This window comes from Podarcis cretensis, assembly GCF_951804945.1.
Source record: "Podarcis cretensis genome assembly, chromosome: 17".
In the NCBI taxonomy this organism is placed as follows: domain Eukaryota; kingdom Metazoa; phylum Chordata; class Lepidosauria; order Squamata; family Lacertidae; genus Podarcis; species Podarcis cretensis.
The window spans coordinates 41776020-41801787 of record NC_137187.1 but is presented as its reverse complement, the minus strand read 5'-3'; the positions used below and the strand labels follow the sequence as shown (position 1 = coordinate 41801787).

General features: G+C 43.7%; 1 protein-coding gene across 2 annotated transcripts in view; it reads right to left on the bottom strand.

The window, feature by feature from the left end:
* S1PR2 (sphingosine-1-phosphate receptor 2) overlaps positions 1-25768 on the bottom strand; it is a 50632-nt gene that overhangs the window by 6297 nt on the left and 18567 nt on the right. The window contains exon 2 of one of the 2 annotated variants that reach the window (XM_079958801.1): positions 3253-3370. The gene's annotated coding sequence lies outside the window, so the exon portion shown is untranslated. Of the gene's footprint in view, positions 1-3252; positions 3578-25768 lie in introns of those variants that run through there. The other variant, XM_079958800.1, reaches the window with a different exon arrangement.

The window sequence follows — 25768 nt, the reverse complement described above, 5'->3', positions numbered from 1 at the left end:
CTCCAGGTATTGCTGGATTCTAACCCCCACCAGCCCAAGCCAGCATGGCCAATGGCCAGGGATGATAGGAGTTGTAGTCCAGCAACATCCGGAGGGCTGCAGATTCCCCCCTCCTGCTTCAGCTTTTTACTAAGGAAGATAGAAAAAAAGTGTCCTGGTTGCTAACATTCCTTTTGCCTGTTGCATTATGGAACTGTGGTGTTTTGTTTTTTTTATCAACATGCTGCCATGTTGCACTAAATTTCATTTGCTCTAGTGGGCATGGTGCCACACAACAGGGGAGGCCACTGGGCATGTCACCATCCTTTACGCATGGACATGCTTCTGTTTCCCCATTAAAGTGGCAGTAAAGAACTGTATGCCAGGATACCACTCCAAATTTAATCACATGGTATGACCTATGAAAACATTGGGAAAATTACAGCACAAAAATTGTGACAACCAAATACCAACCGGACATGTGTGCAATGCTGCAGTCAGGCAACTGCAAATTTGTTTGTGCTATTTTCTGATTTTGCACAAATTGGAAGTATGAAAAAGAAATGAAAGCTATTGTAAGTAGATATGGGAAGCCCTGGGGAAAACTGGAAAAATGTGGGGGGGGGGGAATCCAGGTCCCCCCCCCCTTTTTCCAAAGCCATTTTTCCTTATTTGAAAAAAACAAAAACGGGGGAGGGGGGAACTGTTGTTGTTTTTCAATTTTTCCAGTTTTTTCCCCAGGCCTCCCCATTTCTGATTGTAAGTTCTCAGCACACACGGCTGTTCAATATATTCACCATGGAAATTTTATGTAAGTTTGGTTGTACAGTTTTGTGTTTGTGTTAATCTGGGGATTCAAAATAAATGGAAACATTCCCATATTCAGGAGTGCCCCAAAAAGAGTTACGAGCCCAGATGGGGGGAAAGCACAGAAGGAACAGCAGTTATGGGAGCAGCAGAAACGACAATCAATCCGCTCATCCCTGAGCTGGCTCAGTCTGTAGAGCAGGACACTCTGAATCTCAGGGTTGTGGGTTATGAGCCTCATCTTGGGCCCTGCATTGCAGGGCTTGGACTAGATGAGCCTCGTAGTCCTTTCTGACTCTACAATTCTATGATGCTAAAACAAATAAAAATCTCTGACAATGTGTAGAGCAGTTTGGAGCCCAATTTCCCCTAATTTATCAGATTAGCCCTGTGTCAAGTAAACCCAACTTTAGAAGGGGAAAGTATCAAGACCAGTGTTGTTTGAGAATAATGTCAGGTGAACTACGCAAATTAAATGGGAATGTAAACAGCTGCAGGCAGATGGTAAACTGATGTAGACTTGATCAGGCCTACATAGTGTAGCCCACTGGCCATGTATAGAGTTCCAATCAAGGTGTTGAGGAGCCTCTTATTCGGCTACCTGTCAGCAACTGCAAAAATAAAAACAAAGGATGGTCAAGCCCCTGACCTCCATGTGTGGTTGGGGGGCCACATTTGGCTGGTAGGTCAGGCCTTAGCCAGCTGTAAGGGAAGAATGAGAAAGAAGGAGCAATTGGCAGACCCTGCCAAGGAACCGTGGCCAACACGGCTTCTGTTAAAGTCTCAGCTTTCATAACTCATTGCTTTGATCTTTTCAACTTGCTTTGGTAGAATACACAGTACAGTGGTAATGAGATCCTTACATTTAATGAAACATCCATATAACAATTAAGGTGTGCTTCCACTTACTTAACAATGTAGCATTACTGTCAGAGCAACAAGACAGGTATTCAAGTAACAGTGTTTTTCTTCTTAATTAAATAGATATCACACTTCAACTTTCACTTTAATACTAGCTTGGGTGCGCCACCTTCCCTCTCCAACACAAGTCTCTGGGAGTTGCGAGGTCTGGCCCGAGGGCAAGGCGGGAAGGGCAGGCGACGGTCGCGCCCACGGAAAGGCAGGAGGTGGGGGTGGGATGGAAATGGCTTCCCTCAATCACGCTGCCTTGTCTCTATCCCAAATCATTAATGATTTACCTTCTTAAGAACCAGGCCTGAGAGCAGGCACCAGCCCCAAAGAAAAGACTGCCTGTTAGAATGGGAGGGGATTATGCTGGGACATTGCAGGGCTGCTGTGTTGTCATGTACACATTAAGGCACAGGGAATTTAAAGGGGAAGTGCAGGGGCCAGGGTGGGGGGTGGGGAGAGAAAGTTCATAGCTGACCAGGGATTGTTGAAGGATAGAAAACAACCTTACTGATGGCTTGCCAAGCATATTCCACCCTCCTCCAAGTGCCCCCACCTCCACTGGAGAGACACAGTGGGAAGCCACCAACTTTTAAAATGCAAGCAACAACCATTTTACGCCACATGTCTAAGTGAAATAGTGCATATTGAGAAGATCCTTGAAAGAGCCTGCAAACACCCTCTAAACCTCTGGAAAGCCTTGAAAACCCCTTTTAAAAACCAGCAGCACTTGACAGACTCTCTCCAAACCTCCTTGCTCAAACTCCAACTCTCCACAGGCCTCAGTGGCTGATGGCTCCAGGGATTGAACTTGTAAGGCTCGTGGGACTTGTTGTAAACATAGGTGCTGTTTTTGCAACATTTTTGCCCTTTCAGTGTTCTTTTTAGGGCTGTTTTTGACATTTTTCTAGTCACTTCTGGGTTCGGGGCAATGCACATGCGCACAGCTGCACACATATTCAACACATGTACAATGGTTGTTGCTTGTATTAAAATGGTGGTGGCATTGGAGATGAAGGGATCGGGGATAAGAGAAAAAGTGTTGCACTTTGCCAGTGGTACTATGGGCAATAGGAGCAATAAAACAGCACAAGCAACACTGCAAATTCTAGCACTTCTCCAGCAAGCAAATGCAGTCGGCGATCTGTTTAGGTGTATCCAGTTGATGCGTGACCCCCGACATGTGGGTCCTTTTGGACCCAGAAGTGGGATGAATGGGGGAGTAACGGGGGCAGGGTGTAACAGGGCAAGCTTATGCACACTCCATCCCTATGCAAAATGGTCGTGCCTGTACTACAAAAATGTCATTCCATGCAAAGATGTGCGGTTGGGGTGAATGAGAAGAGTGCACTTTTGATCCTATGGAGCCAATAACTACATATTTATCATGCATTAGAAAAGAAAGCTCTCCAGACACATCTCATTTCTAGTATTGAAAATCAGGCAAGTCCTCTATGGTAACATCTCCAGGAATTGTGGGGAATCCTCCCCCCCCCCAAAAAAAAAAACCCCACACAGATAACGCAGCAGTTTAAGCACAACGGAAATGCAAGTTACCTGAGGAAGCAGAGCCTTCGGTAAGGCACAGAAAAGGCCTGCTGGCCAATGCAGAATATCCCTGCTTCACTTACACTTCAGAATCCCAGCTTCCAGCAGCAGCCAGCACTGCAATCTTCTGAGGAAGAATACAAAATGCAGAGCCATTAGTGGGTGGACCATCCACAGGTCATTTTCTCCATGCTTCTCATAGCTGCAAGTTATGCAGCGTTTCTGGTATGCATACTGTTAGCTGCCTTAGGTGCCCATCTGTGAAAAGGCAAGGTATAAAATAAGTTTAGGGAAACGCCATGCATAAAGTTGCAAAAGCCAGAGCTGTAGCTGGAGGGGGGCTAGCCAGGATTTTTGCTCTGGGTGAAGCCTCCAGGGTGGGGTGCCATTGAGGCTCCCAGCCTGTGTGTGTGTGCATGCGCACACACACACACGCAAATGTGCATGGGAGGGTGTGCCAAACTGGGTCTTTGACCGGGGTGAAATAATGCCTAGTTTTGCCTTTGCATAATCTAAGCACCTTGGATTGCTGCTAACAGTGCAGGACTCTGTGCAGACAGTGATTTAGGCACTAGATCACCAAATGACTGGGTGACAAGGAAGGTGGTTTGGATGGCCAAAGGGGGCTGCAGGCGCAACCCTCCCACTCCCACCGTCTCTTTCCCTGAGTAGTTTGCTCCCAGCTGGGGGAAAGTGCCTGGAGGCAGAGTCCGTGGGCAGAGAACTTGGGAAGGGAGCTGCCAGGAGAGCCTCTGGCACCTTTTCCTTGCTCAACTGCCGCACAACAACCCTGCAGTGCTGCCAGGGTTGCTCTCTGGCAACTGCTGCTGCCGCCACCACCCTTTTTGGTCACCTACAGCCCCAGAAGCAAGGAAGGAAACAGGGGGATATTTAAAGTGCAGTCAAACCAACAATTCATGTTTTGCTAGATAGGCACAGGATCAGAGCTGAAACTCAGTTTTCCTGTAAACTTGCCAGAAAGAACTCTGTGAGAGACGCTCCCACTGTGCCGACATGGGGAGGGCAGAGCTATAGATATTCTCGCACCTGCCTCTTTTCACCATGCCAGCAATGTGAGAACATCAATTTTAAGCTAGACTTAAGTATGTATTTGTAACTGAATTACCATGTTAAGCCTGCCTAAACAAAGCTTCTGTATCTGTTACTCTTCAACAAGTATTCTGAGTGAGTAAATGTTATCTTTACCTTTTACAAGACTGTTTGTGTGATTATTGTTTTAAGGGAGAGAAAGGGGTGAAATACCAGGAGAATCCAGTCTGCCTTAAAGCTTCCTGTATTACTTAGACTAAAAGGCTAAAACTAGCCTCTCTAGGGCACTCTGCTGATCTCACAAATGTGAGGAAGGAAGGATAATACGTAAAATATATATCATCTTCTAGCACCTTTCCACATCCCAATATAAACTGGGAATGTACGGTTAGTTCTTCAGATCCTGGGATCTTGGAGCAGTGCCCTCATGCCTCCAGCCAATCCCTTGCCAAGTGGCAGAGCGAAAAGCCAGCTGCCCAGCCCTTGGCTTCTCTCCCAGAGCAGGGCAAAGGTCTGCTGGCTTTACCCAGCCTGGCCTCAGGCTTCCAGCCCAAAGGGATCTGGGCACATGGGGATTTCTGAAACGGAGGTTGCCAACTGCACACACCTCAGTGGTCACATGGTGAAACTTTATTAGAAATAAGGGGAGGGGGCAACAGGCCAAACAGAACACAGAATGCTGTGGCTCTGGAACTAGACTAGCCTCTGCCTCTTTCCAGTCCCTAACACAAATCTGTATACAGTGGTACCTCTGGTTACATACTTAATTCGTTCTGGAGGTCTGTTCTTAACCTGAAACTGTTCTTAAGCTGAAGCACCACTTTAGCTAATGGGGCCTCCTGCTGCCGCTGCGCCATCACTGCACTATTATCTGTTCTCATCCTGAAGCAAAGTTCTTAACCCAAGGTAATATTTCTGGGTTAGTGGAGTTTGTAACCTGAAGCATATGTAACCTGAAGCGTATGTAACCCGAGGTACCACTGTAAATGTATAAAGCGCCTCTGGGAAAAATTAAGATGCACCCTGTAAGCAAAATAAAACATATAATTATAAAAAGAGGGACGGAACAGAGAATTTGGAGCCTGGTATGAAAGATTCAGGATCAGTGGGCCACCTGCTAACCATTGTGGTCTGTGGCCATGAGCAATTCCCAGAGAGAGCAGCAGCTATGTAAGATACCTGGCCGTCAGAGGACCCTGCTCCAGTGCATAGCATCCTGCCGCTTCCCCTGATTAGCAACCTGCTATGCAAAACAGTAAAATGGCAGAATTTTAAAAATAGAAGAAAAATCATGCAAGACTACTCAATTTGCATTTATACTGGATGTGAAATTCAGACACTGGACACAGATTTGATTTTTTTATACATAAAGAGTTCATATGCTCATATCTTCTTCTTTGGCGATCACTCGTAGCTGAATAAGATTGTCTTCCATAAACACGGTTTTAACAGTGAGTCCGTAAGTGACTTTGGAGGCCAATTCTGGATCCACATGTCCTTCCACAGTGGGGACATTGGTTCCTGGGCAGGAGTTGATCATAGTGTGGATCTGCCAAGTGTGCCTTCCTCTTAGCACGTTTCTCCCTTGTGTTCTGAGTTCGAGTGTCTTCAAAGTCCATGACACCTTTGGTAAAAGCTGTTCTCCAACTGGAGCGTTCACAGGCCAGTGTTTCCCAGTTGTCAGTGTTTATATTACATTTTTTTAGATTTGCCTTGAGACAGTTGACCACCAGCATTACGCTTTCCATTTTTAAGTTCGGAATAGAGTAGTTGCTTTGGAAGACGATAATCAGCATAGCTGTCAACTTTTCCCTTTTCTTGCGATGAATCCTATTCGGAATAAGGGAATTTCCCTTTTAAAAAGGGAAACGTTGACAGCTATGATAATCAGGCATCCGCACAACATGACGAGTCCAACAAAGTTGATGTTGAAGAATCATTGCTTCAACACTGGTGATCTTTGCTTCCTCCAGTACACTGATATTAGTTCGCCTGTCTTCCCAAGTGATGTGTAAAATTTTTCGGAGACACTGTTGATGGAATATTTCGAGGAGCTGAAGATGGCGTTTATAAGTGGTGCATGTTTCACAAGCATACAGTAAGGTTGGTAGTACAATAGCTTTGTAAACAAGCCTTTTGGTTTCCCTGTGAATGTCCCGGTCCTCAAACACTTTGCACTTCAATTGGGAGAAAGCTGAACTTGCAGAGCTCAGGTGATGCTGGATTTCGGCATCAGTGTTGGCCCTTGTGGAAAGATAACTGCCTAGGTAGGAGAAGTGATTGACATTTTCCAACTTTACACCACTGAGTTGGATTTGTGGTGCTGCAGGGGGGTTATTTTGTGCTTGTTGGTGCAGCACTTTGGTTTTTTGGATGCTGAGCGACAGACTAAGCTTTTCATAAGCTTCTGTGAAGATATTTAGGATATAGCATGAGACTGGGGTGTCCTTCCTAGGAAAGCTTATTTGATTGACCTTTCCAACACTTGCGGAGGAAAAGTGGAAAGAAACTAACTGGAAACCCCCAGATGAAGAGTAACACTCCCAAATGTGCTTCTCCTTCATGCCAGCAATCTGGTGGAAAAAAAACAACTATAGTTTTGGGTCCTATTTGAATATTGCCTTTTAAAAACCTTAAGACTAAACTAGCAGAACATGCTCTGTATGGTACTGATCTCATTATGGTTGTTTGGGATCTTCCAATTATGGAAGAATGGGCAAGTCTACCTCTTGGTGGGGACATGTCACTCATTTTTTTTACTATTAATCATTATTAAATGTAATTATTATTATTATTATACTATCACATGATGAGAAGGTGTAGGAAAATGCAGGCAGGACCGGCTTTGGTCTGTGTGGGCTTGAGGGCCAGCCCTTTCTCCTCCTCCCCGTAGTCTTCCTCATGTTTGCTCATATGGCCTCCTATAAAGGCAGCCAAGGGCAGAAGGCAGATCAGGATCTACGCAGGTAAAACCTCAGGATGATTTGCATATAGCCACAGATTTCCACTTCCCAATTGTTTAGCAACAACACAAAGGCATTCCATCATCACCAGCCCCTAATCCAATTGGGCAGCTGAAGCTTAGAAGCCTCAGGAGAAAGCCAGAAATCAAGTTTCCTGACAATGAACCCTGAGCTCAGCGTTGGTACTACTGAGAACAAATTTCTGAACGGAGTAGGTTTGTAAGCAGAATCCTTCTAGATATCTACCTGAGACGGGCTTCTTCAGCCTGTAACTCCATCTTGGAATTGTGTCTACAAGTTTTAACTCATGGCTCCCCAGTCTTTTGTGCTTCTTCTTCTTCTTTTTGCTTTTCTTTGCTTCCCTCGCCCCTGCTTTGTGTAACATCTTGCCTGATGGAGAGTTCTGGAGAACTCAGAAGCTTGATACACTTTGGTGACCTTTTCGTTGGTAAAGTGTTGCCCAATGTGGATCTGGGACTTGTTTTCTTATAGGCCAACACGGCTACTTTGCTTTTTATGGACTGGGTACATGCTCAGAGGTGGCCTGTCCTGATCCCTCCTTTTAAGTGTGCGTCTCTTGCCCTTCTCTTTTGCCCTGCTCCAAATGATTGTGTTGCATCTGGTTCTGCCAAATGGACCTCAGAGTCCTAGTACAAACCACAACAAAGTAGACCTCACAAGCCAGCTTAAGCTCCAAGTTGCTTGAGCAATATGCATGAATCTCCCACACCCCATTTTGTCCTTACAATGACCCTGTGAGAAAGGTTAGCCATCTGTCATGGATGCTTTAGTTGAGATTCTTGCATTGCAAGGGGTTGGACTAGATGACCCTCAGGGTCCCTTTCCAATGTTATACTTCTATGATTCTATGGCAGGTCTCCCAGTGAGTTTCAGGGCTGAGTGGGGATTTGAACCTGGATCTCCTCAGTCCTAGCCCAACACTCTTACCACTACACCACACTGCCGCCATACCTCCTTTCCTTGTGCCTCTCTACAGCCTCATTCTCCCCCTTGCATTGGCTCCAACCCATCATCTATCTGAGGCTCCCACCCCAATTTCCCAAGCTTATCCACGTCTTTTCCAATTGCTGTTCGTTCTCCCCAATAACGTTTCTTGTTTGCTTCTGGGGGCATCACAAGCTGCTTTCAGGTCTGAACCTCCCCGCCTCTGCCAAGCCTAATGCTAAGGGGCAAATGGCTCTCCTCCTGCTGTAGAACAGACTTTTCCTGGTAAGATCTTATTTCAGGTAAGACATATTTTCCTCCTTCCTGCCCCAAGTTTAAGACAGCAAATTACCGGTAGTTCAATTAACTTTCTATGGAGAGAGTACAGTATCATAGAAAGTCCAACTTAGCTCTTTTGGAAAAGAATGTCATTTGCTTCTTTTTTTTATTCTAGAAAGCTCCAAAATAAAGTGTGAAGACATAAAGAGAAAGGATATTATTATTATTATTATTATTATTATTATTATTATTATTATTATCCACAGTCTCTTAGCAAGAACATCAGCTGCTTTCTTGTCCTTTAAAAAATCTGGATGTGTTACATTTTTAATTATTAACTGCTAACAGCCTTTAAGGAAAGTAGACTGAAATAAATAAAAACCAGTCAGGCAGGGAGAAATGGTAAGGTTTTTCCATGCTCTTCAGTTAAACGACAAAAAAACAAACAAACCATGGAGGCTTATGCTTGGCTATGCAGGAACTGGTCAAAATTAACAGGGCTTCTAAGAATTTGGTTATTATAAATAAAGTTGCTTGGGGTTTGTTCACTCCGAGATATCAAACCTGGTTAAGGACTCTCTGTAGCAGAAATTCAGTACCCAGATCCAATGCAACTCCATTGCTAAGGTTGTGTGAGAGAGAAAGAGAGAGAGAGAGGGAAGCTTTCCTCAGGCCTTTTTTTAAATAGCATAATTTAGGCTGAAGCAAACCAGGACAGTTGCAAGCAACAGAACTCATTATCACATGCTGATTTCAGCACAGCCAGAGCCTGGTATGGCTGCGTATATCCAACAGCCCAGGTGGGGAGGGGAGGGTTAATAACCTAAGTCAGGACACCTGTTTCTTCCAACCTTTAAAAATTACAAATTCAGTTATTGTTAAATGTGTGGGACTAAAATAGGGGAAGGGCCATTTTTAATTTGACTGACACTCCTTAGAAACATGGTTCCTGTGAAAACAACAACAAAAATTACCATTTGCTCTTGGTTTTGGGAAGGGGTATTACCAGAGGGGCCCAATCCACTGGAAAGTTCTCCAGCAGAGAGCCATGTGGTGGAGTGGGTAGAGCGTTGGACGGGGACCGGAGAGGCCAGGAATCAAGTCATCGCTCATTCACACAGCTCACTAGGGCAGTCACTACCTCACAGGGGGGTGGGAGGATAAAAGGAGAAGGGAGAGAACCTTGTGGTGAGCTGCAACTGTAACAATAAAAAATAAAAAGCCCACTGAAATGAGTGGAAGGCGCAATGCCTTTCAGCCAATAGTCCAGAAAGAAGGAGGATCTTGCAGCAGAAATCCATCGAGTCAATTGGCTGGTCTATTCACTTAACCGACCTGGAACAATCTACCAGAGAAAAGGCCGCGGCCCATGGGACAGAGGGTCATGGATGAATTATAATCCAGCTTCTACCTAGGGTTTTAATAGGTGATAAGATTTTATGGTAACTATATTCGTAATGTATTTTTGTCGGTGTTTGTCCTTTGATGCTATGGCCTGTCGGCTACGCAAATAAAGTCTATATCTTCAAAAAAAATCCATCGAGTGCAACAACTTCCTAGTCCTCATGGACACACATAAAAGCCTGAAAATCAAGTTTCTTCAAAATTCTTAGGAAATTTAAAAAAGAACATTTGGCTGATGCTTTGAGTTAGCTATGGAATGCTGCCATATATACAAACATATATAGAATGTTTGAAACTCCCATTGTTCTGGGCGCATTTTGCGACAAGGAATTTCATAGCGTGAGCAGTTTCTGAGTTCTGGGTGCAGTACTGAGCCTAAGATTTCAGATTAAAACTGCAGAGTAGAAGGAAAGAAGGATCTTTTTCTGCCTCCCCACTTCCAGCTACTATCTGAAGACTGGAGAAGAGACCCTCTTAAGAATATTCTTAAGAATATAAGGACCAGACCATGTGAAAAATGAACATAATATTTTAGCTGCAGTTCATTCATTTTCAGCTTTGAATTCTTGCTATAAAAAGTGCCTAGACATTCCATTGTTGGGCCATAACCAAGGTTTAAGGTGCCATTTAGAGCCTAGCTTTCATACCTCAGTTTCTAACGCTGAATGGTCCTGCTTTAAGATGAGTACACCCACCCCATTTTCTTGCCTTAAAGATGGAGTATCATATGAATCCCCATACTTGCTTGCTTGCTTCCTAAAATAAGATTTTATTTAAGCTTTTTCATACTACAATAAGATAAAAGAAACTAATCTAAATAAAAACAAAAACAGAGAAAGAAAACTCAGACTCCCGTCTCCAAGGTCGTTCTTAACCCTTGTCACCCACAGAAAGCTCTTGCCTGGAAGCCTCCCTTTCTTCTCTCACTGATGGATGTCTTCCCTTCCCGGATTCTCATTCAGGCTCCTTCCACCAACCATCCACTACCTTCATGTGTCTATAATCCTTGGACCCCAAAAGTGGCCCAGAGCAGAGGGCACCAAAGGGGGAAAGGGGGGGGGAGAGAAAAGAAGTTACATAAATGTCAGTTACATAAAAGAAATTATTCAAAACATTCACTCCAGGATGTTAAGCAATATTTCCCCAACGGCAGCAATGGTTTTTCCTCTAATCAAACATATCAGCTTTGTCTCCAATAACTTCAACAACCATTTCTCTATATTATTAAACAATAATAAGCCTTTCCATCTTTGTCCACATCAGAGTCTCTACACCATGATCATGTTTTTATTATGCTAGCATTTTTCTTGTATTGTGTTGATGCCTGCCCGCCCAGGGACCCTAATGGTGAAGGGTAAGAACTCAATCGTTTAGTGGGCAAGTGAGGTTATTGAGGTTTTTTTTGTTCTTGTTTTTATTATGGTTTTTTAAAATCTTGTATTTTTGTGTTGTGAACCACCCTGAAATCTATGGAGGGAGTTATACAGATTTATTTATTTATTTAATTATAGTGATACCTCTAGTTGTGGACTTAATCCATTTCGGGGTGCCGTTTGCACCCTGAAAAGTATGCAACTAGAGTGCCTCTTTTGCGCATGTGCGCAGTGAGATTGAGTGCTTTTGTGCATGCGCAAAGCGCACAGATCACTTCTGCGCATGTGCATGTGGCGAACCTGGAAGTAAACACTTCCAGGTATGCCGAGTTCATAAGCTGAAAGTCCATAACAAGAGCGGAACGCAACTAGAGGTACCACTGTATATTAAAATAATATACCATAGTTCGTTTCTTGATACGTATTCCTTAATTTGCACCCAGTTTAACCCTCACGGTCCATTCCAACTCTATAATTCTATGATCTGTTGTATTTGAGTGGTTTTCCATCCTATTTTTAAAAATTATCCCTTCCATTTATGCTTCTTCAATTTTTTTCCAATAAACGTGCCAGAGGTTTGATAGCTTTTTCTTAGCTCTATTGTTGCTAGTGCAGGATGTCTCTTAATCTCCTCTTAATCTCTCCATCCATGGCTTCATTCCACTCCTCCATCATCACAATTCCATTTGACTGTTTAATATAACATGCTATGATTTTCAAATCAACATTCCATAACCTCTCCCATGCAGCCAATTCAATGTTATAACCTATATCCCTCGCCCTGTGTATCATCACTGATCGTCTTTTCTTTGCCATTCCAATAGTACGTAATTGGTACAATTTAGAAATCCCTTTATCTTTATTTTCTATTAGATCTCTTTCGAATTGCGAGGTTAAGTTAGAAAAATCATTCTTTTATCAAACTTAATGAAACATTAAGTTGATGATACTGTAGCCAATCAGTTACTTGCTGTCCTAACTCTTCAAACCTCTTTAATTTTATATCTTGATCTACTTCTGTTAATAGGTATTTATATGTTGCCCAGTCATGTCTTTCAAGTGGCGAAAGCCACCACGGTGTCTTCATTTCCCACAGATATGTGACTTTTATATCTAAATTACTTCTTATTCTTCTTGCCAAGACCTCTAAAACCAATATAAAAAGTAACAGTGATAAAGGACAGCCCTGTCTTGTCCCTTTTGATATTATACATTTTTCTAAAGTTATATTATTTACAATCAAACTTGCATATTGGTTAGAATATATGGCTTTATTGCCTTTTATAAAAGTCTCCCCAAAGTCAATCATCTCTAGTGTTTTGATCATAAAAGTCCACAAAACATTATCAAAAGCCTTCTCTACATCTAAAGTCATCATTACTGCTTGTTTCTTGTTTCCTACTTCCAGGTATTCAATTATATTTCTTACATTTTCCTTCATCTTTGTACCCTGCAAAGATCCAGTTTAGTCTTGATGTATTAAGTCCTTTAATATTAATTTCAGCTGATTTGCCAATACTGCTAAAAATAGTTTACAATAGTTATTTAGCAAGGTGACTGGCCTATAATCTTTCACTAACACTAAATCAGTCTCTTGTTTCAGAATCAACATAATGTAGGCATTTCCCAAAGATTCCGGTAATTCTCCCAATGACCAAAACAAGAATTTCAGAAATAGACTTGAAAGAGAAGTTGCTGAATTACAACTTATTACTAAACTGAAAACTATGGAGAGACCTGGTCTAAATAGGGATACTGGATTCTTGTCTCATTACATATGCTAAAGCTATTTTTGGTCATCTGCATACTTGTTGTTGTTGTCGTTGTTGTTGTTTACAATTACATAAAATGCAAATAACCCTCATGTTGTTGTTTAGCCATTTAGTCGTGTCCAACTCTTCGTGACCCCCTAGACCAGAGCACACCAGTCTTCCACTGCCTCCCGCAGTTTGGTCAAACTCATGCTGGTAGCTTCGAGAACACTATCTAACCATCTCATCCTCTGTCGTCCCCTTCTCCTTGTGCCCTCCATCTTTCCCAACATCAGGGTCTTTTCCAGGGAGTCTTCTCTTCTCATGAGGTGGCCAAAGTATTGGAGCCTCAGCTTCAGGATCTGTCCTTCCAGTGAGCACTCAGGGCTGATTTCCTTCAGAATGGATAGGTTTGATCTTCTTGCTGTCCATGGGACTCTCAAGAGTCTCCTCCAGCACCAGAATTCAAAAGCATCCATTCTTTGGCGATCAGCCTTCTTTATGATCCAGCTCTCTGCATACTATCCCTTGCTTTTTCCTGTAGGACTAATTGCAGTCATTGCAGTCAACAGGTTTACCATACCCATCATTACCCATCTCCCACTACCCTTCTGAGAAAAACCCCACCCCACCCTCCCACTATATATATGGGTCTGGTGACTTCTGTCTCAGTGTATCTGAAGAAGTGTGCATGCACACGAAAGCGTATACCCAGAACAGACTTAATTGGTCTCTAAGGTGCTACTGCGCATTTATTTATTTATTTATTTATTTATATTTCTATCATTATTTAGCGAAGCTTTCAGCAACACAGACCAAGAGTTTTATTCAGACTGCCTTTTTTTTGCAGCCAATAAGGCTTTGTACTCTTTTTTTTATTTTGAAATGGGTTGGAGGTAAATGTCCAACAATGTATTTGCAAGACTGAATGTTCTTGATCTTATTTACAATTCCCGACTCCACTTTAAGATGTTCACAGTGTTATCAAAACATATTCCTTTCCCACAGAGGAAGTATGAAGTGGCAAAATTACTTTCAATTTCAAGGCTACACTTTCATTGAGAAAACAGAAAATTACAAATAAAGAAAATAAAAATTATTAGCACTCAGAGCTCCCTTGTTCGTTTAAAACTTTCTTGGCTCAAACAATTAGTGCATGCTTTTTGTTCTGCCTCCAGCCCTTCTATGATTGACTTCCCTTCCCTTCTTCTTAAAGCCAGTAAGTAGCTCACACACTGAATGTAAATTTCCACCAGCAGACAGAGAAACCTCTTTTAGTTGTAAATTATAACTATCTCAGAGATTATTTTAAAAGGGGGGCTTATGCAGATCCCATGCCCATTAGGGCTTAGGTGGCTTTTGGGTACGATGTAGAGTCCTCCACTCATAAGTTGCTCACACCTGTGAAGGTTTCCAGGAGCTGACAGTCTCCCAATGCAGAAAACAGCTTTTTCAGAGCATTAGAGGTTAATCCCCTGTTCACTCTTATCTCCAGAGTGAATTCAATAGTCAAGATTTACACCTGGCTATTATCAATTGCCACGTAATTATCTCTGTCGGCAGCCTGCTGGGAAAAGGATGTACAGTGGTACCTTGCTTCTCAAACGCCTTGGTATTCAAACACCTTGGTTCCCAAACACTGAAAACCTGGAAATAAGCGTTCTGTTTTTCGGAAGCCAAACATCCGATGCTGCTGTCGGCTACTGTTTCTGAGGTGCCTGCACCAATCAGAAGCTGTGCCTTGGTTTTTGAACATTTCAGAAGTCAAACGTAATTCTGGAACGGATTAAGTTCGAGAACCAAGGTACCACTGTATTTGGCACTTTTGGTTTTGCTATTTATTTTGTATTTTTGTTTTTGAGGCTTTTTTGGTTAATTTGTTTTTGTGACTGTGTGGAACCCAGTTCAGCTACTGATTGATTGTGTGACTGTGGAAATGGATAAAAGCCCTCCATGCAAACAATGACTATCACCAGTGTAGGTAAGAAAAAAAATTAATTTCAATTTTTATCATCTCCAATACTGTCTTATTTATTTTATAGTACAGTACATTGATTATTGCTTTAATTTATGGATCAATGGTCCCGTTAGATAGTAAAATTCAAGTTAGTTTGCTGTTTTAGGGGTTGTTTTTAAGAGTCTGGAATGAATTAATCCATTTTGCATTACCTTCTATGGGAAAACGTGCCTTGGTTTTCGAACAGACTTTCAGAACGGATTAAGTTTGAGAACCAAAGTAAAACTGTACAGTCCACCATGTTTCTCTTCTTGAAGTGAACCCCAATGCTTCTTTCTATAGAAATCATAGTTCACACAAATGCATAATATATAAAGGTAAAGGTAAAGGGACCCCTGACCATTAAGTCCAGTCGCGAACGACTCTGTTGGTTGCGGCGCTCATCTTGCTTTACAGGCCGAGGGAGCCGGCATTTGTCCGCTTCCGCAGACAGTTTTTCCGGGTCATGTGGCCAGCATGACTTAAGCCGCTTCCGGCGAAACCAGAGCAGCACATGAAAACAACATTTACCTTTCCGTTGGAGTGGTACCTATTTATCTATTTGCACTGTGTGGTTGGCAGGAGCAGGGACCGAGCAACGGGAGCTCACCCCGTTGCGGGGATTCGAACCGCTGACCTTTTGATTGGCAAGCCCAATCGGCACAGTAGTTTAACCCACAGCGCCACCCGCGACATTATATATACTTACTGCTAACTTTTGTCATCCACAGTCTTCCAAATTAGTACACAAAAAAGTAACTAACCTAGGAATTATTTTTACTAGCCTACCTACTATGCATACCTGTCTAATGAGTCACTATGACTCACCAACGGCCCAAAAGAGGCAAAAGGAAGGAACCAACTATTTCCCACTTTACAGAAACGTCCTTGCTTGGTTGCCTGGAGAGTATCATTGCAAGCCTGACTGATTATTTACAAACTTGTCTTAATATAATTAAATGCTTTTACACTATGCAGAGTGGATACAAGACCAGCGCCACAGGGCTTTTCCAACCTCCCAAGTACAAACAGCAAGAGGCACTTCCCATCTGAATGAAGATTCAACCCCACCCCAGCTTCAGCCCCAGTTCCAGCTGGCTCCCCGCTTCCCCCCTCCGTCATAGCTGCCAATCACTTGTTTGGCTTATTGCCATCTGCAGAGAGAGAAAGCACAACCCTGCCCTGGCACAGCCTCTTGCCTGCACACACGCAGTTTCACCGCTGACTCTTGAAGCATCCAGTAGCAGATCTGCTTGAGATGTGTCAGGGCTCACCCCCATCTGCATGGGAGCTGAAGGCCTGGAGAGAAGAGGCCGAAGCAGGTCTCTTGATGGTTAACATGTTTGTTGGAGCAGGCCTGTCTGGAAGCAGCTGGCAGGATCTGCTGCTCTTGTTTTAACCAACAACAGAAACAGGAAGCCTTCAGATCTTGGATGTTTCACAGTTTGCAATTTTGTATTTAGCATTAGCTGTTTTATTGATTTTATGTTGCTGTCAGCTGCTTTGGGTTCATTTTGATAGAGGTCTCATCTGTATTCCACCCTCAGAGATCTGAGTTCCCTGGGAAGAGGGACTGACTGTTAAGTCACTCTGGGGACTGTAGCTCTGTCAGGGGAATGGGCGCCTTGACAAAACTCTCAGCACACTTACCAAACTACACTTCCCAGGATTCTCTGGGAGAAGCTTGAACTGCTTAAAATGGTATGATACTGCTTTAAATGTACAGTGCAGATTGGGCCAAAGAGAAGTGGGATATAACTTCGTACAAAAGAAGACAACAACAGCAATTCAACTGGTCCAGTTTAAAGTGACTTACTTCAGGGGACAGCAAGTGACTTGTTTCCCCAGCTTTGTCCTCTACTGTCTCTCAGCACACTGACCCAGTAAAGAAGCAGCGGACCTGGCTTGGATCAACGTTAAGAGTGGATCAAGCAAATGTTACACAGCCTATTTTTCACCTGGGTGATATACCAGTGTCAGGGCTGCACCAACATCACTTTAACCTCATGCTACACTGCTCCTTCTGACTACACTAATATTTTATCCAGGTGGGAAACTAGATTGGCTTCTGGAAGGTCATGACCAAGACTTCTAAAGAGAGGCTTTTGTAAAGGTGTTTTGAGGGGGAGCCCAGAGTCCTGCCTCGTGGTGTACATAGGACCAAGAGACATGGAGGGCTATCATTAGAGAAAACATCAGAGTCCATCCCAAAGGCGTTAGAAGAAATTTTAAAAATCTGGAGAAATTGCAGGTTAGTAAAACTAAAATGTTAGTGGAAAATATGAAGGATAGCAAGAAAAAAGAATTAGAGGGGGAAAGCAGGATTATTAATCAAGAAAAACATAAAATATATAGGGATATGGTTAAGAGCAAGAAATATAAATTTCACAATGTAACAGAGAAGTTGTCTTATAAAGCCCCCTGACCACATGTGGGTACAAATACCAGACACAGTCTTTTGTGTATAGCAATGGACTATGAAACTCTGGGCAGGAAGCTGAAGGTCTGTGGGGCACAGGTGGTTTTTTCCATCACTCCCTGTTGAAGGTTGTGGCCCAGGAACAGAGAGGAAAATCGTGGAAGCAAATCACTGGCTGTTGAGGTGGTGTTGTCAGGACATCTGCTAGGGTGGGTATTTTGGCCCACCCACTCATTAGACCCCAGTTCTATCTGGCTTGTATGTGCCCCATATGACCTTCACTTAGAGCAGCAACTGGTTCAATATAACTTAAAACAAGTTCATATATAACACCACACAAAGTTGTACATAAAACTAACTTCGTGTACATCATACACCAAGAGAAAGAGAATGTTAGTCACTAGCAATAGGTATGATGATAATAATACTGTCTTAACTCACAAGGGTTTTTCGTGGAAGTATAGAAAAAGGATGAAGTGCAGATCTGGGCGTGGAATCCAGCTTCTCAAGAATCACAGCTTTTATTTTTAAAAAAGAAAAAGGAGGAGGTGGTTGTGGTTTGTAGCCTTTATTACTATGAAGATATGCTCAAATTGTGTGGGCAGTGAAAACTCAGAAGCCAGAGGGATGATTGTTGCAAAGCTGCTTGCTGCTCCCAATGTATAGCATGTAAATTTTTGCAGATTGCATAATTTATAGAGGATGCAGAATCCAGTTTTTCAGGTTTGTTTTTTTAAAGGACAGTGTGCAAAAGCAGTATGTGACCACTGACACATGCGAAAATCAGAGAACACACACACACACACACACACACACACACATAGCTTGCATAAATGTTATTGATTTGGCTAGAATGCTACAGCTTCACAGTGAACAACTTTTCCTGCCAAGAGTCAAAATACTAGTGGAGAGAATTAGGGGTGGACAAGCTGGTAATCACAGGGAGCCTTGAGATACAACAGGCTCAAATCTGCTTTTTAGGGCTATATTTTTTAGAACTAGAAACATTCCCTGTCTCAGACCATTCAAGTGAATCCAGTTCTAAAGAAGCACCAGAAACACTCTGATATTTTTTTTAAAATAATATTTATTACTTTTAAAAGGAAAAAAGACAGAAGAGAAAAAACAAGAGAGGAAAAATAGACAATACAATACAATATATAAACAATACAAAACACAACCTAAACCCATTAAACTAAACACATTAAACTAAACCAAACCCACTCCCTAACCCTAACCCTAAATAAAACAAAACAAAAACTATTTTTTAAAAAAATATACATCCCCCCTTTTCGATACTCTTTCTTTCATTCCCTTGTTTCCTCGACCTCCTCTCACCTCCCTTTTTGTATTCCACTTCTACTAGTTATTTCAGCAAATCCTTTACATCTTTCTCTATTCTCTATCATATTATAAATAACATATATTTTTTTAACCTTATTTTAACATTAAAACTAAAATACTTATATATGCTTAACTCCTTATAACATTTCTGCTAAATCCATAAAGTATCAATCCACCATTTTTCTATCACTCATTAATTTTGCGATATTTCTATATATAAACTTTAAGTTTTCCAATCTTCTTCCATCAACTCCTCTCCCTGGTTTCGGATTCTGCCAGTCCTTTCCGTCAATTCCATATAGTCCATCAACCTGGAGATCTTATGTCCGAGGCTCTTAACTCTTTTCCAGGTCCCTTCTGCAGATCTTCTTCATATTCTTTAATGCTAGAGAGCAAATCTCGAGAGAACTCCATCCTAACAATACTTTTATTCCTTCCGGACAGTTCAGCCAAATTTCCATAGTTGAAGCTAGGGTCTATACAGTGTTTCAGGACGTATTTCAAGATTCCTCCAAATCCAAAGGCCCCCAAAACTTCAATCTCCTGCAAATCCAAGTCCATGTCCCAAAAGTCAATTAATCCCTGGATAGAGGGATCTTTCCAACTTTCCTTCTTCAGTCCAAGCCAGGATCCAATCCTCAAAATCTGGCTTTTTCTAGATTCAATCATAAAAGGCCTCAATTTATAGTCCTCAATTTGCTTCTGTAGAACTAAGGATCCCGCTTGTGTTATTTTAGGTTCAAAAACAACGACTTTCTCCTTTTCCTCCACCATTTGTTCTGCCAAAGTAGGTTCCTGTGCCAGGTCCTGAATTATTTCTGTGTTGGTGCTCGCTTTTTGTCTCAAATTAGTCACATTCTGTTCCAAATTATCAATTTTAAAAGTCATGTCATCCGTCTTTTTATGAAGCTCTTCCAGCAAATAGTTTATCTTACATAATTCAGTCACAATAACTTCTCCTATCAACATTTTGAATGGTCCAAGGTCAATCTCTGGTTCTCAGAATCCTTATCTTGCAGCTGGAGACCTCCCAGTTACACTCCTATAACAATTTCAAAGGCTCCCTCTAGAGGGAAACAGTCTCCACTTGTATCAGTTCTTTCAAGCACAACTCAAGCAATAAACATAGTTTCGATTTTCAGTTACTTTTTCCTCCATTTTAAATGCAGAAGAGGACAATGGAAACAGTATCTTACTCTTATTTTAGCTAGCTGTCAAATCCGTTCTGTCAATAAACTTTCCCCAAACGTCATCTGGCAGCCCATTCCCAGGTTCAGAGCTGTGGTAATTTGATTTTCCCCTCACTCCTGCAGGCTTACTAAGTTCAAAATTTCCCCCCTCTTCACCTGCTTCCAAGGGGGGTTTTGTATTTTTAACCGATGGAGATTTAATCCTTTGTCAAAAGCTTTCAAAGACTTTAGCTTGTAACGTCTTTGCTTCAGTCTATTTACAAAAGCGGAAGGCGGACTTCCTGTTTATGACCTTCCCACTTTGGCGCCAAATTAAGGTACTTAAAGATCCAATTTTCCGTTCTACTCACGGGTAGTTGTTTAAAATCCAATTGTCCACAGGAAAAAATCAGCGCTCTCCAGCAACAGCAATGCGGCTTCACTCCGTGAAAGAAGCAGTCGATTCAAAGCACCGCGCCACTCACCCCACGTCGCTCCGGATCCCCAAAACAGGGTTTCCCCGCGAGTAGGGGAGGCGCAAAAGCCGAATCCCAGGTTCACAAGCTTTCTCCTGCTTGTGATTTCAATGGGTCTTCGCCTTTGCCGTGGCGGTCAGACCCAGTTTTTCACGGAGTAAGTTCCTCCCGATTGGAGGAGCTCAGCCATTGCCGGAGGCGCCAACCCGGAAGTCCTCAGAAACGCTCTGATAGAGGCTGGATCAAAGAAGCGTTTCAGTTTAAAATGTTGTAAATTTAAACAGGGAAAACTGGTAGAGAAAAACGGGACTCCATGTCGCCATCTGGTGGCACAATGTTATATTGCACATACAACACATATAAATGGCTTTTTCTTTACCAGTCTAGCTCAGTCCTTAGAGTTTCAGGATCCAGCAGTCACCAGTCCTTTGCCCTGTATTTCACTTAAAAAAATAAAACCCCAAACTGGAAAAGCAAGCAGGACCAAGCCAGGCTGGGGGGTGGGGTGGGCTGAGGGCAGATCACACTGCGCGCCCCCCTCCCACTTTCATCCTTCCCCTGACCTGCCTCTGCTGCCACTCTTGCTCGGCTTACTTTTTGCTTGGTCAGGAGTTGCCACTGCTTTAGAACCACCATATTCTCTTTCCTCTATGTTTCCTTTTGCTGCTGCAGCAGCAATTGCAGTATGACAAGGCTCCTTGCTCCTGTCTCCTCCTTGGCTGCCGTGCAGATGACACTGTTCTAAGTGCTGCTTCTTTGATGCAAGTCCCAAAAAACTAATTAAAAACGAAGGCTGAGCAATGGAGAACCAGTCACACTTCTCTGACAGCTGGAAGGTGGACATGGCATGAATACTAACAGTATAAGCCATTAAGCTCCTCTAACAGACCATCCTTTTTGCTCCCTGAAAAATATGCATGATGAAGAATTAACAATTCCCATGCCTGATCCAGATCACCCTTGAGAGATGACAAGCTGCTAGCACTGAAAGCTGCAGGAATGGCACACCTCCGGCCAGCAAATCCCCAGTGATGATTTACAAGTCTCCATCCCATACAAATACTGTCCCGACTCCTCCTGTCTTTCTCCCCATGGCCCATTGCAGAGCCTTAGGGCTGCTTGCTCTGGATTTAGCTTTGCTAGAAGAATGAAGCTGCCTTTGCTCCTCCAGCTCTGTTACTGATAGCTGTTCTGGCGACAATAAGGCAGCTTGTTTGGATCCTCCCAAGACACAAGCTTTCTGCTGTCCAAGGGAGCTCATTACACACACAGAAGGAGGCCTTGTTCCCTGCTTGCCCCTCCCAAAAGCTCATTCATCTCAAGACCAGACAGCCCAGACACACCCACCCACTATACATCCCAAGGGCACTGGGAGAGATAAATGGGATCAATTCCTCCTCACTAAAGGAGATTAAAAACAGAAATAGAAAGTAAAGCAGGAAGAGATATATCCACAGACTGGGTAGGGATAGGATGGTAAAATGGGGAAGCTTGTGGTTAACACAGATAGCAGGGGCAGGAGTCAGGCTTTTGGTGCCAGCAGGAGCATCCGGGTGGGACACATATGAAGCTGCTTATTGAGAGTCAGGCCACTGGTCTACCCAGTCTAATATATAATCACCTCCATCTGGGCAGCTCTCCAAAGTCCAGCATGGGTCTTTCCCAATCCTTTCTACTGGAGAGTGAACCTGAAATTATATGTATGCAAAATTTGCTCTACCATCAAATTATGGGCCTGTCCCAGACAGACCTATCTGATCCACGGGGCATAGCTGGTGGGAGAACTCTCTTTCACAGCAGACCCTCTGGAGTGAACAGAAACCCCCGAGCACAGGGGGAGGACATGAGAGAGAGACCTCCTTCCTTACAGCCCACACTCCTTGTGCAGTACCACACCTTAGCAGCGCAGAGGGAAAGTATTGCAGTGAAGCAAGTGAACTCGAGAAGAGACCAGCTGGAAAGTGCCAAAGGGCCTTCTAATCCACTATCCCGGCCTCACAGTGGCGAACTGGGTAGATTAAAAAAAGGGGTGTAAATGTGGGGAACCTGACTGGGCCATTTCCCCACTTCATGCATTTGCTGCACTGAGACTCACATGTGCACTGGTGCAACACTCATGTTTCCCAAAGCAATTCTAACATGTAGTGTTGCCGTTAGAGGCTTCGCTACATCCTTGTTGTAAAGAAGGGGTCAGCAAACCTTTCCAGAAGGGGGCTGGTCCACTGTCCCTCAGACCTTGTGGGGGGCCATGATTATGTATGTTGACATGATTATGACCTGCATTTTTGGCAAAAACCCTTATTGGGACCAACCCCAACGTTGCCCAAATGCGATTTGGGGGGGGGGGTTGTTCCCTCCTCATACACCCACGCTGCTTCTTTTGTGTTTTACGCGTTGGCAGTTATTATTTCTCTCATAAGGCGGGGTGGGGGGCTGAGGTAAGAGCGCTATTCCTGTCAGCCCTGGAGAGCATGTGCGCATGTGTGGGTGAAGGTAAAAGCCATTGGCCACGCTAAGCCAGGCGGGCGCTGCTCAAGCAAAAATGTACTTTTCCCCGCGTGAGGGAAGACGAGGCGGCGGAAGCTATTTATCTTTCCATGGCTCATGCCGTGTAGCTAACGAGTGAGTGGCCTCCCCAGCAGAGCGCAGAACTGCCTCAGAGTGCAGCTGCCCAGGCGCTCCCGGCTTCCTCAGACACCGACGGGCGTCGTTCCTGAGGCGCCTCCGAGCCCCTGCCCTTCCTGAGGTCAGTCGCCGGCAGCTCCATGGTGGAAATCCGAACTGTGGCCCCTCTTCCCCACCCCCCACCCCGGAAGAAAAGATTGCTGCGCGCACAGCGGACGGAGAAGAGGCCTGTCTCAAGCAGCCGTCCCCCCCCCCCCTCATTTGAAGCCCCAAACCATTGTGCACGTGCACTATGCTGGCTGCCTGGATTCCCAGACCGCCCGCAGGCTGGATCTAGAAGGCAATTGGGCCTGATCCGGCCCGCGGGCCTTAGTTTGCCGACCAATGTTGTAATGCAATAGGCTTTTCATGTACCAAAGTCTCCACTTGGGTAAATGGAGTGACAAACATTTAATAAGTAAGTACTTAAAAATTAAGCAACCTACAGAAGAAATACATGATGCCTGTGGGGAAGGCTCATATTTGGAAAAAGCAAAGCAGAAAGCAGGGAAGGGCAGGACAGAATGCTTTCAAAATGCCAAATTTGTGGAGCCAGTGTGGAAAAACTCAGGAGGAAAGATGAATCTTGATTCAGGTTTTGGAAAACAAGGAGGAGGAAAGTGAATGTCAAAGGGGAGTGCATTCCTAAAACATGGAGCTGCAAGAGAGAAGTTATGAGGAAACAGAAGAGTGAATAGGAAGACGTTCTGAGAAAAAACACCAGCGCTTTGGCTGGAGGCAGACAGTTGGGAGACACCCTGTTTTTACCTCACCACCGCCTCTGACAAACACATTTTGCAGATTTTTGAAATACAAAAATTTACCAAACGTATTTACCTAGAGCTGGCATGGAGGGTCAGCATGGCCAGGCATCTTCCAAAGAATCACACCCCAGCAGGGCTCCCCTTAACCTCCTGCAGCAGCCTTTGCCAATCAGGTGCCCTCCAACTGTTGTTGGAGTTGGCTGGGGCTCATGGGAACTGTAGTCTCTTAACAACACCTGGAGGGCACCAGGCTGGCAAGGGCTTTCCTACAGTGAGGGTGTAGGTTCATTATGGAAGGGAGTGTGGGGCACAAGGGCCCTTCAAAACATTTGCCTTCTGAACGGTCTTTAACTGCTTGTCTCTAGCCTTACAGCTGCAACACAAACATTACGATAACCCAGGAAAATAAATGATTTGCACCCACTCACTTGCATGTGGCAAAAGGTGTGTTTGTCTCTGGCCGCCTTCCAGTCACTTTCCTACAAACATTGGCTTGAAAAGGTTTGGAGAGGGGGCACCAGCAGTTTCCATAACACAAAAGGGAAAGAATCCCTGCACAAGCACCTCCTCTCCGGGGAAGAATGCTAAGATGCTAAAGATGGCATCTGAACTAATTCTCCAAATATTTCCAGTGTCCTTATCCAAGCCCTTGCATCTCTGCCGCAGCAAGCTGCTACTTTCACAGCGCTGTACTAGAGGGCAACTCAATGCTCCCCAACCAAACTCTGGGGAATTGTGTCAAGACCCAAGAGTGATGGCCAAAGAGCACATTAGGGGCAAGGCAAAGCTCCATGAGGCTGCCTGGCAGGCAGAGAGTCACGCAAGCAGAAGGGGTCACTTAGTTTGATGTGCAGGTACAAAGCTTCCTCTGTGCACAGCAGCTGCTGGATTGGGGCACTTCGATTTCTGTGGCATCTTTCAAAGCAAACTAACAGGATGGATCCATCTCCCCAAAGCTTTAGCAAATTATTATATTTATATTATAGATTTAGAGACCACACATACATGGCCCTTTAACATATTTTTTAAAAACAGTTGCAAAACTGTTTTGTGGATTTGGGCTAGGGAGCTTTTTTTGCGGGGGGGGACATAACAGAGCCAACTTTTCCCCCATTCAAAAACCGAACCACTCTGAAAAGTTGCAAGACAGGTTCCTTGCCTTGATTGTTTGGGCTCTGCAATTGTTACATGGGTCTTTTACTCTTCAGCATCCTTTAAAAAAACAAGCAAGAATCTATTCTGAGAGATGCAGCCAAGGTTCAAATGAAGCCATTTTGCTACTAATTGCAACTGGCCCCCAAAGACTGTGGGCAGGTTAACCTAGTCAGCTTCAGGTCCAGAACTTCCTTGCTCTTTTGAAGGAAACCAGTTGTTTCTTTAAAGCACCAAGGAACTAAAGATGCCGTCTAGTGTATGCATTTCAGCATCTTTATGCGGAAGTTAAGAAAATCCTCACCTACAATGCTAATATCAACAATGATATTACAGTTGATAAGATTAAGGCTGGGTACATACCATCTATTTTAAGTGCACCCCCCCCTCCACACACAACAAAAGAGATTATTGGGAACTGCAAGCTCCAATTCACAGAGCTCCAGTTCCCAGCACCCTTAAACTACAGTTCCCATGATCCCCATGTTTCCTGACCCTGGGTATGTACACATTCACGTGCATAATAATCAGTGGCTTGAAATGCAGCGAAGTCGTCCCCCCCCAGGATTCTTAGTCATATTCATACATTGCTGTTCAGAGCAGAAGAAGAGTAGAGATGTCTTCACCAAATGCCCATTAACCAATTTATTTTCCTGTGCTGATCTCCGATTCACCAGGGCTGCCACCTGTACCTGTTCCACTGCTGCCTGAAATGTACCCATCTCAGTTTAACTGTAGCTTCTGTTTTCAAATTGGATGGAAGTTGGTTTGAGAGA